General features: G+C 38.7%; 1 protein-coding gene across 2 annotated transcripts in view; it reads left to right on the forward strand.

Moving 5' to 3' along the window:
* Positions 1-1,244: 1,244 nt before the first annotated feature.
* Positions 1,245-19,934, forward strand: part of MARCHF3 (membrane associated ring-CH-type finger 3) — a 195,025-nt gene continuing 176,335 nt past the window's right edge. Inside the window, exon 1 of one of the 2 annotated variants that reach the window (XM_070742845.1) lies at positions 1,245-1,540. The gene's annotated coding sequence lies outside the window, so the exon portion shown is untranslated. The remainder of the gene's footprint in view (positions 1,541-19,934) is intronic. The other variant, XM_070742846.1, reaches the window with a different exon arrangement.

Here is a 19,934-nt window from a genome sequence, read left to right on the forward strand (position 1 = left end):
AGGTGCGTGCTCCTCCTCGCTGCCTCAGAGTCCCTCTTTGTTTCCTTTTAAGCCTTAAAGTTTTGCACTTTTTTAAATTCCCCTCACCTCACCTTCTTCCTTTGGCAACGACTGTCCTCCTCCTCTTCTTCCTCCTCTTCCACCCACCCAAATTCCGAGCTTTTATTTCTTTCCTAATGGGTATGCATGCATTATTTGGTTTTACATTGATTCCTATGGGAAAATTTGCTTCTATTTATAAACTAGCAACCAGGTCTTGATTTAGCTTTTTAGAAAAATCAGTTAAAAACCAACCATAATTAAGATACTGAGCCCAATGAAGATCTGGAAGAAGTCATTGACCCTTAGCTAAGCAATCTGTAGTCATTACACCATCTTCAGAAATATATGGGAACTTCTTGTTTTCTGGAGGTCTCTGTTTTGCATTTTAAGCCACTTCTTAAAATGCAGATCAACTTGTTTTTTTTTTTTTAAAAAATAAACTACAGCAGACCCTTCTGCATCCAGCTCATTTTCTTGAAGTCTCTGTTTTGCATTTTAAGCCACTTCTTAAAATGCAGATCAACTTTTATTTTATTTTTAAAAAAAATTAAACTGCAGCAAATCCTTTTGCATCCAGCCAGCTATTTAATGGCTTCAAAACTGAGACACCCATACATAGGGACACAAAAAATAAATAAATCCACAACCATATTCCTAATGAATCAATACTGTACTTTAAAACATAAATAAAGGGGGGGGGAGAGAAACTCGAGGGAACCAAGCCAAAACTTCGTGCATAAGTGCACCTTTGTGCCTACCGTTCCTGTCCTAATGTCTTTTTATCTTTTCTATCTCTACTTTATACTTATATTATGTTAAACATACTACAATACAATACTATATTTGTATGACAAATAAATGAATGAATTAATATATGAATGAATAAACAAACAAACAAACAAATAAATACTAGTCCATTGGGGGGGGGAGTTCAGTTCCGGAGTGGCGACGCCACACACCCAGTACTCCGCCAAAGGAATATTTGCCCTTGCAAGCCTGGGAAGAGGCGGTGAGAAACGGCAACCTTCCAGCGAATGCATTGAGGGGACGAAGCCTCCGCCGCGCATCGCGCTTTTTCTACCTGACGCTCGGCCCGTTGGCTTATCCCAAGGTGCGCTTCCGCCCACTGTCCACTAGGGGTCCCCTTCCTCCCAACGGCCAGCTGTCCTCCCGCTCTCCTTCTAAGCTCGTCCAGTCCAAATGCTCCCAGCCGGGCGAGCAGAAATCGGCGGCTGCCACTCTGCGGAGTCTGCCCCGCCCCTTTCCCCCCCCCTCCGCGGTCTTCCCTCTGCTGGCGCTGCTTGGCCGCGCTGGCGGAGAGGTCAATGAATTGTCAGGGGCTGGGCGAGAGAGACGCCCCTGCGTGTCGGGATCCCCTATCCTTCCAGCCGGCTTGGGCGAGTTGAGGCGGCTTGCCCCCAAAGCGGGAGACCCGGCGGCTTGAGAGCGGGGACCCTTCCCGAGGAATGACCAGGGGGTGTGCGACCGCCGGAGGAGGGTGAGTCCCCGCAATCAGGTTTCTTTCGGCTTAGGCGGTCGGTCTCACTGGGCTGGAAGGCTCGGGGTTCAAATTGCTCAGAGCGCGGAGTTTGCGCTGCCTCCGCCAAATTTGGGGTGCTTAACTGTTCTTACAACTTATTCTCCACCTATAAACAGTGTCAGTTGGCTCCGTGAGGTAATAATAATGGGGAAAGTCCTTGGGTGGCAGACAAATTGAACTGAATAGAATAGAATAGAATAGAATACTTTATTGGCCAAATATAATTGTACACACAAGGGATTTGTCTTTGGTGCATATGCTCTCAGTATACATAAAATGAAATAAAATAAATAAAGATTGCTATTCGAGGAGGAAGACCCCCATTACTTTCTGGATTCTCTTTATCTGACCAAAATACAACAACACCTGGTGTGATTTAGTTTTTTCCCCCCCTGGCATGTTAATATACAAATAGTAGACTGGGGGACAGTGGAGAAAATAAATAATATTAGTTACAAGTGGGTAGGATCCAAAAGATGAAAACTTTCCCCCCCCCCCAAAAAAAGTGACTTCTCTTCCCACTTTGCAATAATGATCATCCTAATATTTAGGGTCGAGTCTGTGAGTGGGAGGGGTAAATAGGTGAGGGAGGATTGACCAGGCACTGTGAATGTTTCTGACTGCAATTGGATAATTGTCTTGCCTAAAAGGAAAAAAAATGCAGATGAATAGGAAAGCTGCTAAAACTGACAGATGCGATGGAAATGTTGTGTTCTACATGCAAGTCTGTGCATTTTTTCTTACATGGTGCACCCACCTATAGATTAACAGCGGGCATGCCCTTGTGTATACAAATATAACCCTTCCCATGGCAACAATTTAGTTGCAAAAACAAGCTGACAGAAGCTAAATAGCCTGAGCTAAAATGTCACCCCACCTTGATCTGTCTTTTCCTTCTTGTCCTAGAATAGCAACTGTCAAGAATAATGGAGGGGGGGGAGAGACTGGGGGGGGGATAGAGTGGGGGAAGGAGGAAAGGAACTGCCCTTTATTTCTACAGCTTATTTTGTTCTTTCTTCCCTTTTGGGTAGTTGCATTTGGACTTCCCCACCCCCCATGTGCAAATGCTTAAAATGTTGACAACAAATGTTGTCCGTGCTTGTCAGGTAGTTAAGTTTTGTGTATCCCTTGCTTGCTTCTTTGTATGAGTGCATGTAAAGTGCCTCCGGAGAGATGAATGATATGGATGTAGTATTCTGGGTTGCCTTCCTTTGTTTATGCCAAATGATGGGCCATAATGTGTGCAACAAGAATGCAGTTCCGAATGCCAAGTCTTGAACTTCCCCTGGGGTTGGTGGAGGGGGGCGAGGGTGGAGAGAGATTGGCCACTGTGTGTGTACTATGTGTGTGTTCTCTTCTCTGGAATTGTGTACAAGTCTGAGTCTGCCTGTGTCCGTGAACTTTATGAGCATTCCGTTCAGTGTTGCTCAGTGCGGATTCCAGCCAGCTCCCTGGTTTACAGCCTGCAGTTTGCTACGCGGCCCATCTGTTAAAACACACTCCAGCTACTGCTGACAAATCCAGGCAAACATAGCAAATAAAAATAAAAACGCAAGCGCCTGCTTTCTAATCGTAAACGTTCATTATTGGAAATGGTAAAGGGCGGAATCCGATTGTCAACCGCATTTGATTCTAAGTAAAGGCGCATAGAAACGTCACCTTGGGATGAATGTTTCGGGGTTTGTTTTTTTAAAAAATATAAAACTAAAGGCTAACATCCTGCCAAATCAAGTTCCATTGTTGCAGTTGTTTCCTGCCAAATTGATTTTAATGATACGCTTCTGTGACGGGTTGGTTTGCCCGGATTGTTTTGAGGCTGAGAAGCAATTAAGTGTTATCTAATTAATGGAAATGTTGCACAGCATTTCTCCATCAGATTTTTTAACTGATTAATGAAATGCTGCTGCCCAGGCATTCCTACCCAACTGGTAATCCAAAGCACAGCGATAGAGCTGAGTCTGAATGAGACAGAACTTCCTTGTACTTTGTGAGAATTAAGAATGGGGATGCTTGATGCCAAGCATTCTGGAATCAAAGGAACACGGGATACGGGTTTTCTGTCTTAAGAGTACTGTTTCTCTAGCAGAACCTTAAAAAAAACCCTCTGCATGACTTTTTAAATCGAAAGAGCGTGCCCTCATTGGCGTGACAGTGGGGGGACATTTTCCTGAGTTTTCTGGCTTTTTGTTTGCATTAGCGATTAAAAAATGATGTCCCTGATCAGCAGGACATTATTGCACGTAGCAGCCATTTATTATGTATTTAAAAAATTTTGCTGCCCACATGAATTGTAAAAGCCTTAAGGGAGGGGGACAAAGGCAAGTTCAAGCATTTTTTTAAAGGACATAAAGAATGTCATAATAGAAGAACTTGGTAAATGTCTGTGACATCCCCACACCGTTCCTACTTGTCACTCTCTAGCACAGTAGTGTGCTTAAAGCAAAACAGGTGCAGCAGAGTTATTTCTTGGAAGAGTGATTATTTAATAATTAATTTTCCAGGAAATACATCTACTGTTTTTAAGTGCTATTGTAGTGAATAGCAGTTCCCTACAATAGCCGGTGAAGTGCCTGCTGCGATAATGGAATTTGGTTAATTCAGCCTTAGCTGAAAAGCCTTTTGAGGAAAATTACAGCATCTGGAAAAGGTCTTGAGCAAGTACTCAGAGGATTGTGTAGTATGGTCATTAATTCAAAAATAACATATCTTGGTCTGAACCCTGGCTTTTGAGTGCTCACCTCCACAGTAATTGCTTCAGAATTAAAATATTTTCTTTGCAGATTTTAAGTATAAGAAGCAACAGGAGAAAAGTTCATTTATGCCCAATTTGAGATTTCCCTTATTAATATAACATGCATACTTTGAGTATCGTTAAGATCTTAGTTTAATTAATTGCTACTATAATGGATGAGAGCCAGTTTGGTGTAGTGGTTAAGGCATCAGGCTAGGAATCAGGAGACCAGGAATTATTGTCCCACCTTAAGTACAAATCCAACTGGATGATCTTTAGCCATTCTCTCTCTCAGCCCTAGGAAGTAGGTAATGTCAAACCGCTTTTGGGAAACCTTGCTAAGAAAACCTCAAGGACTGCAAGCAATCCCTGAGAATTAGACACAGCTATTGTAGGAAAATGAACGTTGATGCTTACCTGATATGTTCCTTCTAGTTGTGTGGCTGGAACATCCACATGTGGGTATTGACTTCTGTGGCTAAGAGATTGAGTCGTAAGAATTTTGTGGTCACACCTTCTGCTTAGCTGGTTCTTCAGTTTTTGCGATGAAGGTTAACAGGCAAGGAAAGTACCAATGAACCAAGACAACCACCCCGGATCCAGGATTGCCCAACAACTAACTCGGGAAGGAGTGGATGCTTCAGTCAAGCAACTGGTAGGGACATATCAGGCAAACACCAATGTTCATTCTCTGTTGCGATTGGCTAGAGCATCCATATGTGGGACATACTCAATAGCTATAGTATTTAGACTTATATACCGTTTCACAGTGCTTTATAGCTCTCTCTAAGCAGTTTTACAGAGAGAAGCCTATTGCCCCTAACAATCTGGGTCCTCATTTTACTGACCTTGGAAGGATGGACGGCTGAGTCAACCTTGAGCCTAGTGAGATTTGATCTGCCAAACTGCTGGCAGCCGGTGATCAGCAGAAGTAGCCTGCAGTACTGCAACTCTAACCACTGCACCACCAATAAGTCCCCTGTGGATAGGAAACCTCCCAGACCAAGGTGGACAGGGTGGAAATAACCTGTTCAAGGACTCTCCTGCCAAAAGGAGCCTTAGCAGAAGCATAAACATCAATCTTATAATGACGCACAAACGGAGAGGGGAATGATCAGGATAGAAGCCTGAGTGGACCAAGCAGCCGAGGTGGTTACTCTCCTGGTAAAGTGGGCAGTAATATGACCTGGTGTAGGAGTAGCACTCAACAGATAGGCCATAGCAATACAGGTCCTCAACCAATGTCTAATGGAAGATGGGATAACCTTCCTACCCATGGAAGAAGATTGATAACTAACAAAGAAGGCTTCTGGTCATCAGAAGGACTTGATATGTTGGTATGAACCTAGGGAGGGCCCTCCAAATGTCCAAGGTGTGCCAGCGACAGTCCTGTGAATGGGTTGTGTTAGGACAGAAGTTCTGCAGAATAATTTTCTGGGTTCTATGAAACCAGGAGTGGATCTTGGAAAGAAAGGAAGGGTCCAACTGCAGTACAAGTCAGTCAGTGTGAAAAATATAAAGATCCTGGCAATTTGGATATCCTCCTGGCAGATGTGATTTCCACTAGGAAAACAGTCTTAAACTGGTAGACCTGAGGGGCTCAAAGGGGGGGGAATGACAACTGGTGAGCACCTGAAGAACTAAAGGTAAATACCAAGAAGGAAAATCCTGAACCCTGGGATGTTTAAGATTGTCTTCCCCCCCCTCAGGTAGCTTTTAATTTAGGGGTGTTGACCATGGGTCTGACCAAAACTGTGGCCAAGGCTGTTACCTGTTGATGGAGAGTATTGGGAACCAACCCCTTAATCAGCCTTGCCTGCAGAAATTCAAGGACCGGCCTGACTGAAGCGTCTACCGGGTCCTTGAATTTCACCGTGGCAAATGCCAACCAAGTGGCATCATAACTGTGGGTCATAGAAGAATGCCTAGATGCTTGGATGGTCTTGATTATGTCATCAGGCAGGAATTCTCTCCTCATGATCTCCCACTCAAAGGCCAGACGGTCAGTTGCAGCCATTGGGGGTCTGGATGCACCACTGTCCCCTGGCTCAGAAAGTTCCTGTCATCTGGAATCTTTCACAACCTGGACACCTAGAGGCTGACCACCAGTGTCTGGGCCAGTGCGAGGCGATGAGGAGAACCTCTGCATGTTCTGGATCACCCTATGAAGAAGAGATAGCTTCCCAGGTTGAACAAGAAATCAAGCAGGGAAGGTGGAAATGGCTGTTCTAGGAACTAGAACAAGACCGCTAACTCACCGGCAGCTGTGGGTCTGATTATGCAGCAGAAGCTGCTATTCTATGATCTTTGCCTGCTCCTCACTGAAGATCAGAGGAAAAGGTGGAAAAGGAAGATAAAATGCAAGCACACAGTGACTATTGACTTCAATTAACTGGGGCTGATTGGGATCACGTCTCCTTGCTTAACTGAGTCGTAAAAAACTGAAGAAGCCAGCTAAGCAGAGGGGCGTGACCAGAAAATTCTTATAACTCAGTCTCCTAGCAACGAGAAGTCAATACCCACATGTGGATGCTCCAGCCAATCGCAACTAATATTGAATGGAAAAATATTATAATTGATAAGTCTATTTGCATAGTTCTGTTTATATTAATAGTAATTTAATTAAATATTACAATTAAAATGATAACTAATACAAGCTAAAAAGAATAGTAAGAAAGAGTAGAAAGTTCAGAAAGGAGAAATATATAAAGAAACTTTAAAAAGAAGGAACAAATAAAAATATACTAAAGAAAATATATATATAAAGAAACGACTTATCCCTTCATCACCACAATTTTATATAATTTTACAATTTTAGTAACTTATCATTCTCTCTTAAAATACAACAAATGAAATCTTCTTCCCATGTCTCATCTCTTATCTATAAACAGATTCTTAAAGCTAATGAAGGCAAATATACAAGTCCCAAGATGATGTTCCAGAATCCAATCTGGTTCTGTCACTGGGACCAGGGGTTTAGTTTTCTGAGGTTTCGGACTCATGCTGGAGCCCATCCTCTGGGAACTTGTCTCTAATGGGATGTATGCTTTCTATTCTATTTAGATGGCTGTTGTTTCTTTTAGCTACCAAGCCTTCAGCTCCTAAGTACCGGATAAGCTGGTGATGAATCAGTACTCTGTTGAATGACAAGGGGCCTGTTTCCCAGGCTTTAGTCATTTCCCTGGCTACCTTTGTACCTGCTCAGCCAACAATCTTAATAGCTGCAAAATTGAATCTATGTCCTTGTTCATTGCAATGTGATGCTACCAATAACATTGGGTCTCCTTGTCTGACTTTAAGCCTCTGTTGTTCAGTCCTTTTCAGCAAAAAAATCCATCAAGAGTTAACAGATAACATGTCTACTTTAACCTTGCTCACATAAACACACTTTATATTTCTTTCTTCTATTTTTAACCATCTTAAACTTTAACCCAGCATTTCTCAACCGTGACAACTTGAAGATGTGTGAACTTCAATTCTTCAGAGAGCATCTAGCTGGGGCATTCTTGGAGTTGAAATCCATACATTCTCAGGGTTCCAAGATTGAGAAGCACTGCTTTAATATCTTTAAATATTATCATAGAACTTGATTTCGTTTTTTCTTTATCCCATCTCACAAAATTCTTCAAAATCTCTTTTGTAAGTCCAGTATAAGAAAGTTATCTAAGTCAGACTTCTGGTTTGCTATTTTTATTATTAAAATTTCAGCTAGTTTCATGTGTATATCCACTGTAGCATCTTTTTGATATCATTCTTTCAGCCTGTTATTTTTAAAACCATTTCCAGATCAGTCTGTTTTGTCTGTAAATCCTTTCCATATATTTTTTTAAACAGTCTAAACCTTTAAAATTAACTTCTGCGTTCCTGTCACAAATATCCTCCACTTCCTTAGAAAAGGAAGTATGTGAAGCCAGTGTTCTTTTAAAGACACTAATCATGATTTGAGCAACATGGCTATTTCCTCATTTCTCAAAGCTCTAACCCCACTGGAGACCACTATCTTGCAGGAGGAAGAGCAACCGTCTGGAACAATTGTGGGCAGTCTCAAGTCCTCTCTTTGTCTGGAGAAGAATTATGAAGAGCAGTTCTTCTTGCTGACTTTCATTCTGTTGCAACCTTTAAATTTAAATTTCCATTTATTCCTGGAAGTCCCCACAGAGTTCTGATGACAAGACTGATCCCTGAATTAAACTAAATATGTGATGAAATTATTTCACATCCACATATAGGTTCTTGTGTGTAGTTGGATTTGAAACTTATAATTTTTAGCACTTCTTATAATGATGTATGCAAAATTGCAAGTGCCTTATGCAAAATGACAATATTTTATGTCCTCTATAGCCCTGAATATATAACTTAAAGCCCTTTGAAATGCATAATTTTCCTGGATGACAACTTATGCTTTTGAAAGTGCCCTCTTCAGTCTTGTCCACTTTTTGCATCTGACCATGTCCTTTGAGTGGTGTTGTACTATATGTGAGTCTTCGGAGAGGGGCGGCATAGAAATCTAATAAATTGAATTGAATTGAATTGACCTTTCTGTATTATATAATGAGTCTGTGAAGGAATAGTTTGTCCAGGGATGAAATTCAAAATTTTTCCCTACCGGTTCTGTGGCCATTGCTTCGTATGCGTTTACAGAGGAAGGATACTGCAAAATCTCCATTCCAACCCCACTCCAGGGGAAGGATACTGTGGTATTTGCCGGTTCTCCGAACTACTCAAAATTTCCGCTACCTGTTCTCCAGAACTGAATTTTGTTTAAGAAGATATCATTGGTTGAAGACAGAGACAATTTTGAAACCCTCATTTTTTTCAAAGTTTGATTTGAAAAGAAAAGTCAAACCTCGTAAATATTCCTGGTCTTGCATGAGAACTTTTGAATTTTCATATGAGAAATCATATATCAGTAGAGAGATCACCACAATCTTGCACATTTTCAATTTTCAAGATTTTAAAACGTTGGTTTTTATGCCAAAATGTTACTGTGTTTCCTTGAAAATAAGACCCTGTCTTAATATTTCTTTGAACCCTGAAATAAGTGCTTGGCCTTATTGCCATGCACTCAAAATCCCGATTGAGCTTATTATCAGGGGATGTCTTATTTTGGGAGAAAGAGGATATGATATTGTTCTCCTGAACAGGTGGCAATCCCTGTCTTCGCCAATGTAGAACAAGCATGTGAAGATAATGTAGCTGAACATCTGTGCTGTTAGACCATGCAAGACAGTAAGATTTGGTCTTGAAAATAGAACTCTAGCTGCTTGCTAGTTCTTCCTGGGTGCTCTGGTGACAGCTGAAGCATGGGCCGTCAGCCTCATCTGTCATCTGACAGGAAAATGATGAGGCTGTAATGCCGACCTTGAATAATTTTATGCCAAGTGAAGCATATACAAGTCTGAGCACCGGACTGGACTCCAAATTGATTGAGGAGGAGCTGTGGCTTTCTAGCAGCTCTAAAATTTCAGATTGAAATACTTTAGCTTTGTTACCTTTCATAAACACACAGAAACATACACTTTGTCTAATTATTTTAGAAACAGCTACTTCAGCATGTAATAGGACTATGCTGCCCATGGTGCAAATAAACCAGCTTCAAGACTTGCAGGGGAAGTACATAAATAGCTAATAAGATTTGGGATGCATTATTTATATAGCCAATATTCCTTGTAATCAGGTCCTTAAGCATAGGAGTTTCGAGTACTTTTTAATTCATCTTCATTTATTATAAATTTGATTTGTTATTCTACAAATGCAGGAATTTAACTTGTTTCAATCAAATCTGTTTCTACCACAGATGCTGTATAAAGGGAGATATTGCAGATGATTATGAGCTAACCAACATTCACTGTTGTAATAATGTTATTCTGTAATATAAAGATAAGACATTTATAGTCCTGAAGGTTTGCTGAACTGCAATTTCTGTCATCCCTTGCATTGGCTATATTGATTGGAATTGTTGGGAATTGTAGTTCCACAGGAGTAACCACCATTGCCTTTGACATGGGTACTAAATTCATAATGATGAAAAATGTGACTATAAATATTCACTGTAGAACAATCTGAAACGAAGAAGGGTCAGAGATATCTAATTTCTGAAGAACCCTGGGCAGTAGAGACAAGACGTTTTCTGTTCAGCTTAATAGCCAGCACTAGCTTTGAGCATATCCTTAAATGTTCATGCAGGTCAAACAAGTTTCATCTTCTTCAAGGTAGAAGTAAACCTGAAAACTATAATTGTCCTTACAAAGGACAATTAAGATTCTGAAGGGTGGAGAGTAACTGCTTTTTAGGACCAAACTATCAACAGTAAAGGAACTTTACTGGGCACTTATATCTCAGAGGACATCTCATGGACTATGAATGCTAATATGCTTGTGAAGAAGGCACAAAAGAGGCTGTACTATTTATCTTAGCATCTACTGTTGTCCTACTATCGCAGTACCATTGAGAGTGTCCTGACATACGGCATTCTAGCTTGGTATGGGAGCATCTCTGTAGTGAACAAAAAAGCTCTACAGAGAATTATTAAAACTGCCCAGAACATCATTGGGCTCCAGCTACCCGCCCTGGATGACCTCTTCACATCTCACTGTTCTAGGAAGGTGCATACCATTCTCAAAGACTCTTCTCATCCTGCTTACAATCTCTTTGAACTGTTGCCTTCTGGCAGAAGATACAGAACAACTAGAACTTGGACCACATGTTTCCTGAATAGTTTTTATCCCAGAGCTATACTCGCACTTAACAATGAACTAAAGGGTCACCATCAATGAACTGTTGGACAATATTACTCGGTTTGGCATGTAGATGGTTGAGTGGTTCAGGGTGGGGAATTTGTAGTGGGTGGGACATTTTATTCTATTTTTTATTCTATTTTAAAATTTACCGATTCTGATTTTATGTATGGTGGGACTGGTCTCTGGGTGTCACACGACTTTCGTTGCCAATGACAATTCATTGTTTTGACAATGACAATAAAATTATTATTATTATTATTATTATTATTATTATTATTATTATTATTATTATTAACATGCAGTTGAGTCATATCTTTATTAGGGTCATAGACTGGGATAAGAAAAGGCTCTAGTCTAAATCGGGGGAAATAGAGGAAAAATGAGGGGTGCGAGACAACTAACACCCAGATGGATAGATTCAGTTACAGTGGCGATGAGTGTACAATTGGGAGATTTGAAAGAACAAGTCAGGGTAGATTGTTATGGAGAAAAATCTACCTTTCTGGGTACAAGGAGTTCATAATGACTTGATAGCATGTAATCAATCAATTAATTCTTGCCATATCTGAAACATTGTGTTAAAAAGGGAGTTTGAAAGACTGTAGCCTGGCATTTTTTTGATTACTTCATATTAAATGCTAAAAAAAACTTCTAATATTTATTTAATCAATTTATTTTTTTAAAGTAATTTTTATTAAATTGTTTTAAAAAGCATAATAAAAAAAATATATACATTGGCATATTTGCAATACACAAAGAAAAAAAACACAAACATACACTCCAAAACAAAGAAAAAACACCATGGACAATTACAAAATTACAAATAACATTTTAAAAAAATCTCATCAATATCCTCTTGGGAGAAGGAAAGTTACAATCTTGTCGAATATCAAATTATTTTCTGGTGAATAGAAATCATCGGCATTCACTATTGTTCTTTTTGGTTATCAATGTCTTCTCTACTGTTATTGTTGTTTTTTAACCGCCTTCTGTACACTCTTTGTTAAACTATTTAATCAATATATATGGCCATGAGTGACCTAAACCTAAAGACACTCATATCCCACTTGGAAGGTTGAGAGTTCAATCCTATGCAGTGGCAGATGTTTCTCTATCAGGGTGCAAAGAAAAAATATCTGCTGTTAACTCTGCATAGGCATCAGAAAGGGCATCTAGCAAGTAAACACTCAGCTCCACTCTGTCACCCTGACTCCAGCCCAAAACAAAGGATTAAGGGTCATAAAAAGAAGAAAAAATGTACATGGCCACTCAATTTGTGAATTACAGCTCTGAATGGCTTACAAAGGATGAAAACTAAAAAAAAAAAACAAGCAACCAAAATAAGGAAGGATGAGGAAGACTACAGTCAAAGTTGTTGACAATTAAAATCTCAACCATTACAAAACTGGCTAAATTGACAATATAGTAACATTGTTGTCCATAAATCTTGAAATAATATTGATAAAATATGTATTTGCTATATTTATCCAAAACCTGTTGTACATACTCCTGATCAGTTGGAGCATGATGAGATATTGAGGACTCAGATTCAGATAGTGTTTATGAATTAGTGGGGGGCCCGGGGTTACAGGTAGTAGAACAGGTGGGAGGCCAGCCACAGGATGGGGCTATGAGTTCAGGATCTAGCAAGGGAGAATCAGACGCTCACTGGGTTAACCCTGAATTCAGAAGGGCTCAAAAACATAGCGAACAGAGGTCTGGAAGAAGATATTAAGGAGAGGAATGGGTTAAATGCTGTAGTGATGTATTTGGCACGTCAGGGGGTCAGTGGGGAAGAAGGGTGGAGTTTCAATGTTGCCGAAAGGAAAGATGGATGTGTTTCTTGCCGATCTCAAGTAAGCAAAAGTATTCTGTGTTGTTAACCGTCAGTTCTGCTGTTTTTCCAAATCATGCTGTTAGGAAAATAAATCTTGTTAAGTGGAGCAGGAGAAGGAATGTGGGAAATGCAGCTAAGGGAGTGTTTGAATTCCAGAAGAGCAGAGAAATAAATGGAGTTTCTTTATTCATGAAATAATGCATTTAATAAGAGTTATTTGTAATTGCTAAATTTCTACCAGAAACCAGAACAAAAACTAGTGTAGCCATCACTCTGCTAAACAAATAATTTGCTCAATACTGTCAAAATATTCACTAACTCTGCATTACTATTACTATTAAATTTCTCATTATCTCCCATCTCCTCCCACTTATGACTGCATGACAGTAACTTTGTTGCTTATATCCTAATGATTTATATTGATTGTTTCCCAGTTTGATTTGATTGCTTATTGGTACCCTATGACAATTATTAAGTGTTTTATCTCATGATTCTTTACAAATGTATCTTTTCTTTTATGTACCCTGAAAGCATATGCACCAAGACAAATAACAAATTCTATCTATTCATGAAAACTAGTTGTTGAATTTTTTTAAGCAATGAGAAATATATAGCTTAAATAGTCCATGTCTTCTAGTGCTTTTATTACAGTGTTTATTTAACTGTAGAAAGAAATGGGCTTTGGATTGGTAGACAGAAGACATTTGTTCCACAATACAGAAGGGTCCATCCAGCTGCAGAATTGAAGAGAGAGAGAGAGAGAGAGCAGTTCTAATTTATTTTTTAAAGTTGCATCCTGTGAAACCAGATTGGTTCACTCTTAGTAAGAAACAAAATAATACACTTCTGAACCCGAGATAACTAAGATTTTTGCAGTCAACACTGCCCGTTTTTAAAAGTTTGTTTTGTTTGTGGATCTTTGAGAGGTATCTATTGGCAGTCCTTTTGTGTCATGTTATGCTAAAATGCTTTTTTAGGAAATGAAATCTAATACAATCCTTGCTTGATCAACTGAACCAGTAGTTTAAGGGCTGCCCAAATTATATTGCAATCTGAATATTTAGACTCTGTTTTATAATAAGGCAGAAACTTACTCCTTCTCTACCTCAGTTTTGGCTGACTGAGAAACTTGATGCTAAATTGATGGGGATGCTGAACTTTCATTTTTATCTCATGTCAAAAGGATTTAGATCTTGTCTTCTGCAAGAGGCAGGAGTTACGGTTTTTATTTTAGTCAAGCAAATAGTCCCATTGATTTTATTCTCCCTTCCTCTGATACAAGTATGCATAAAAATACTTTGCTCAGCTAATGCCCTTTGGTACAACGAAGAGTATTAGAAGTGCAGTTTTGAAGGTTGGATAAAATTGCTTATTATGTTAAATAAATTACAAAGTTCAGTATTGTTATACTAGGTTAGCAGTATGTTATATAAATGTCCATAGCAGTTTCCAGGCTAAATAATTATTTCTTACATTATAATTTTCCTAGCCCCCTAAAATATCATTAAAATACACAATTAATAATTAATTAACTCTTTATCAGGATACGTTTATGACGCATAGAACAAACAAAAAGAATATTTATATTTACCCTACGTGCAATCACTGAATTATAAGGAGTTCTGGCAAAGGCGTAAACTTAAAGTTTTGTTCAGCAATAAATTGAAATAAATTGAAGATTATTGTGGGATTCTGTATTATTGCTTACTAAGTATATTTTTAAATTTATAATTTACTACATTGAGACCATCATATTTCTAAAATCAATTAGAACAAGACTACAGTCAGACTTGGTAAAACTGATGATGTCAATATTGGATGAGAAACTCAGTTTCAAGGGCAAATAATTATCATTCAAATTATTACTTAAGATTCAGTTTCCTAGAAGGTCACTAGAGATTGATGGAGTTCCTATAAGATACAGTTTATTAAAACCTGAGCAAAAAATGAAGAATCATAATATTAATAAAACTGCAATGACATATGCTTTATTGATGAAAGTAAGTAAGCTTCTTTTTCAATCCTAACACCTGAACATCTAGTTACATATTAAAACTTGCTTGCCTTGCCCAATCTAGTGGTGATAATCTCCATCTATCACCGATGTTTTTGTGATTTTTTTTGTCCATTGAAATAGATCACAAAATGATGTTGACTACTAATTGTAGAAAAGTTATATTTATGCTAAAATAAAGGATAATTCCCACCCTCAATTGTGTCTGAATTGAGTCGGTTCTACTTACCTTCCCTACCCATTTGTATCACGTTGGAAGTATGTGTTTTGCACACTCTAGCTTTGCACATGCATCCCATCACATTGCACAAATGATCCTCTGCACACGCACAGATGCCTCTGAGTCTTCAGAAAGGGGCAGCAAACAAATCTAATAAATTATTATTATTATTATTATTATTATTATTATTATTATTATTACTACTATTATTATTGAATCGCTTTCAAGGAGCAGTGACTGGAGAACTGGTTCAGGGGTGTGGCCGGCCGGCCAGCCATCACTGCTGGTTCAGCAAGCAGAGGCAAATTTTCGCCACTGGTATGAAAGAACCAGTCTAAACCAGCAGCAACCTACCACTGGTCTGAATCTGGGATGCTACCTGGACAAGGTCTTTTTGCAAGATTTTCCAGATGTAGTTTGCCATTGCCTCCTTACTAAGACTGAGCTGTGTTTATGCCTAAAATGGGACTACAGGTGAAACTCGAAAAATTAGAATGTCATGCAAACAGAGATTGGAAACTTTTGCATCTCACTTGGAAACAAGGACCCAGAGTATGGAGGAAGAATGGAGCAGCACACACTGTAAGATGCCTGATCCATTGTAAAGTTTCCACAGTCTGTATTGATTTGGGGAGCCATGTCATCTGCTGGTGTTGGTCCACTGTGCTTCATTAAGTTCAGGGTCAACACAGCTGTCTACCAGGAGATTTTGGAGCACTTCATGCTTCCTTCCACAGACAACCTTTATGGCGATAGTGACTTAACTTATCCAGCAGGACGTGGCACATGACCACACTGCCAAAAGCACCAAAACCTGGTTCAATGATCGTGGGATTACTGTGCTTGATTGGCCAGCAAACTTGCCTGATCTGAACTCCATAGATCATCTATGGGGCATTGTCAAGAGAAAGATGAGAGACATGAGACCGAACAATGCAGAAGAGCTGAAGGCTGCTATTGAAGCATCCTGGGCTTCCATAAATACCTCAGCAATGCCACAGGCTAATAGCTTCCATGCCACGCCGCATTGAGACAGTAACTGCTGCAAAAGGGGCCCAAACCAAGTACTGAGTATATATGCATGCTCTGTATTTTTCAGAGGTACAATATTGTTCTATGTACAATCCTTGTTTTATTGATCATATGTAATATTCTAATTTCTGAGATGGTGGATTTGGGGTTTTCTTGAGTTGTATTCCATAGTCCTCACAATTATGACAAATCACGGCTTGAACTATTATCATCATCATCATCATCATCATCATTATTATTATTTATTAGATTTGTATGCCGCCTCTCTCTGCAGACTCGCCTTGCATTTTATGAGTATCCCACATATATTAAGTTTCACCTTTTAAGTTGCATTACTGAAATAAATGAATGTTTGCATGATATTCTAATTTTTTTAATTTCACCTGTAGATCTCACAGTTACCTGGTTTCTTAACCACTCCATAAAACCGATTCTCCCAAAGCAGTATTGCAAAAGAGTAATAATCATTCTAATTTCTCTTGCCACTGAGTGTCGCACGCACACCTAGATGGCTCTGTCATACTGTTATACCTAAATAGTATGAACAAGAAAACAGGTTTGTTGTTCTGGGACAGCAACAGACATGACCTATGGTTTGTTCTGAAAATAAATCCAAATTTCTCAGTTCAACATACAAAACTATCCAGGTTTGCTAGCTATGCTTATTAATATGAAAAGTTAATGGGAGCGAACAAAACTATGCAGGAACTAGCAAGATAGCGACAAGTAGAAAAATCTCAAGTTCAAGAAATATTCTGTTGGAAGAATCATACATTATTTATCCAGATCCATAACTGTGTACCTGTAATATATAAAATGAAGGGGAAGCTAATGGACCTAATTGGTAAAGTAAGTTAGCTTGTTTATTACACAGACACATGAATGCAATTTACTTGCTAATTCATCTAAATGATTGAGTAGCATGCATTTGAAGAAAATTATCATAGCAGTCCCTACTTTTCAAAACAAAATAATTTATTTAATACAGGCATATATATGTGCATAGCAAGAATATTTGTCTAGTAACAAGAGCAACAATCTTCTGTTAAACCCATAGCTGGATATGTTGGATATATACTTCTCCACATTTCTTCTCATTTGCAAAGTGTAATTTGAAAGCTCTTTTATGATTCATAAAATCTGAATCATAATCTGAACCTGAAATGGCCCCAGCTTTTAAAAAACATTTTAATTAGGAATTCAATAGATAGCTTCTATGTATGTTTGGAGTGGAGTTGAGTTTATTCATTACTCTCTTCTTAAAATGCAGTTATAATACCAGACGTAATGTCAGAAGCCCTGTTCAGCTATAATACTTAGCTGAACAGGGCTAAGATAAAAAAATAAATTGCATGACAAGTAATTAAAATGCATCAGAAATTTTCTGGCAGTTTAAAACGAAGAGAATCTTCATTATGTGTTTTTATTTGATAAAAACCAATGAATGTAACTTTTCCCTTTTTTCATTTGCTGCATTGCAGTTTATGATTCTCTTTGTTCAAGCAAGCCAAGTTGTTTTTTTCTCATTACTGTACTACTAATTTGAATACATAAGTATAGTTTATAAATATACTTATTTCAAAAGCTTAAAAAGGTAGGCCCTCCAGTTCATCTGTTCTGTAGATCTTTTTGGATGAACAACAGATATGTTTGTGCAAGGGACATCAAAAACTTTCTCAGTACTTATTCCCAGCTTTTGTATACTTATCCAATTGACCCTTTAAAGAAGTAAATAAACTGCTACATAAAAATATTGTGGGTGCAGGTACACGATTGGTTGGCGGTTTATCTTCTTTACTTCCTTTCCTGAAGAAAAGATTACACTAATAATCAGAAAAAATATACCCACTCTGATACGTTGTAAATAGCTGTAACGACAGTGGAAACAGCTATTATACATATTGACAGTTGGTGTTCTGTAGAACCTGATGGGATGAATATTTCTTTCAGGCTTTTGAAGGCAATCCGGTGATCTGGAAACCATGAGTTCTCTCCTATACAGAGATGGGTTCCTCCCAGTTTGAACCAGATTGCCCGAAATGTTAGCAACCGCTGATGACGTGAAGATAGTGTCAGGGATCCGGTTCTGTCTATGCACGCCACAGTCTTGTTTTGGGGATTTGGGGTGATTTTCTTGGTGTTTGGATGGCTTCTCCTAGTCCTCAGCTTTGAAAAAAGCCCCCCCCCCCCGTTAATATCAACCTTTATTTCTTCATCCTAAGCACAGCTGAGCAACTCTTCGGCTGTGTTTCAGGCTAAATCCACCTTCTAAGCATGCACAGAAGTGAATTCGCACAAGGCATTGCATCACAATGTGAACCAGTGGTGAAGATAAGTAGAACCCACCCCTACTCCTATCTATCTTGTACTATATCTTTTTGTTATTGACCTGAAATTCCTTTCAGCAGAAAAAGGGAACTTAAGCTCTCGATGCTTATGGTGTGTGGAGCTCAATTTACCTTTGCTATATATCCTGGCTTATTTTTATTCGAAATAAAAATTCTGCTAATCAAATGAAGACCAGCTCCACAAGGAATAGGACAGAAGAAAATTGAAAATATTTAGGGCTTGGCAAGGTTGTCAGTTGCAACTCAAAACTGTAGGCAGAACCACCAAAAGCCTTCAATCTATCACCATTGAAATGTAATTTTTATATGATCCACCCTGACTGATTTAAATAAATCATTTTAATCATTGTGTTATAGTGTAACCCTTGTAGGTTAAGTGTCCTATTAATCTCCTCCACAAAAATGGTGCTATGTGGGAGTAAACTATAATATACCTTAGATCCTCCTCAGATTCTATTTTCAGTTAAGAGCTGTTTTATGTTGTATGCCAGTGAAGGGCTACCAAAATTTTTACTACCACACTTTGGGCGTGGTTTTGGAGGACACCCTGCATTTTATTTCAACATCTTTCAGTGCAAATTGGGTGCTCTGGGGTGGAGCGCCATTTTCGCTACCCCACTGGGTGTAATTCCCCCCCCCCCCGTCCAGGCAGTAGTATGTTGTATCCAAACAACATATTTATTATTACGATTTATTCAGATTTATTTCACTAAATTGTAATTAAGAAATAAGTTTTGTCCAGCTTTTAATATAATGCTAAATTGGAAATGAAAGCTTTTGCTCAGAACTGTTGAAGATTGCTGACAAAAACAAAGATTCTTAACAAGCCCAAGAGTCATTCTCCTGAGACTAAAACAAAGTTACATCCAAATAACAATTGCTAATCCTTAGCGCTTCTATTTTAAGTCTTTTTCTAACAACTCATTTAGCAAATCTCATTTTATTAGCAAGATGCTTGGTGGGTTATTCATCTCAAGGTGTCTTGGGCAACATTGATTTTTCTGGGTTTTTCTGCATTGGAACCATTTTGGTTGTATTTTTGGGCCAGAAGAATAACATCCATATTGATTCTCCTGGACCTTTTAGTTGCATTAAGCACAATCAATCATGGCACCCTTCCTGATTACCTGACCTGAATGAAAATAAGAATAGATGGGCTTGGTACTTTATAGGCAGATTCCAGAAAGACTGCTGTAATTGGGTACCAAGTTCTTATTCTCTGATGTTCCACTGGATCTGTTCCATTCCATTCCTTATTTGATACAAATAAAGAATGAATACTTAGTTGGAGTTAGGAACAACCATCCATATGTGGAAGACAGAACAATACGTGTTCTCAATGTATGAATGCCAGTTTTTGAAGCTAGTAATGAGATTAGAACAGAAGCTAGAAAGCAGAATTTCAATACAAGGTGAAGTTGGCCAGTGAT

This window comes from Erythrolamprus reginae, chromosome 2 (assembly GCF_031021105.1).
Source record: "Erythrolamprus reginae isolate rEryReg1 chromosome 2, rEryReg1.hap1, whole genome shotgun sequence".
NCBI lineage: Eukaryota > Metazoa > Chordata > Lepidosauria > Squamata > Dipsadidae > Erythrolamprus > Erythrolamprus reginae.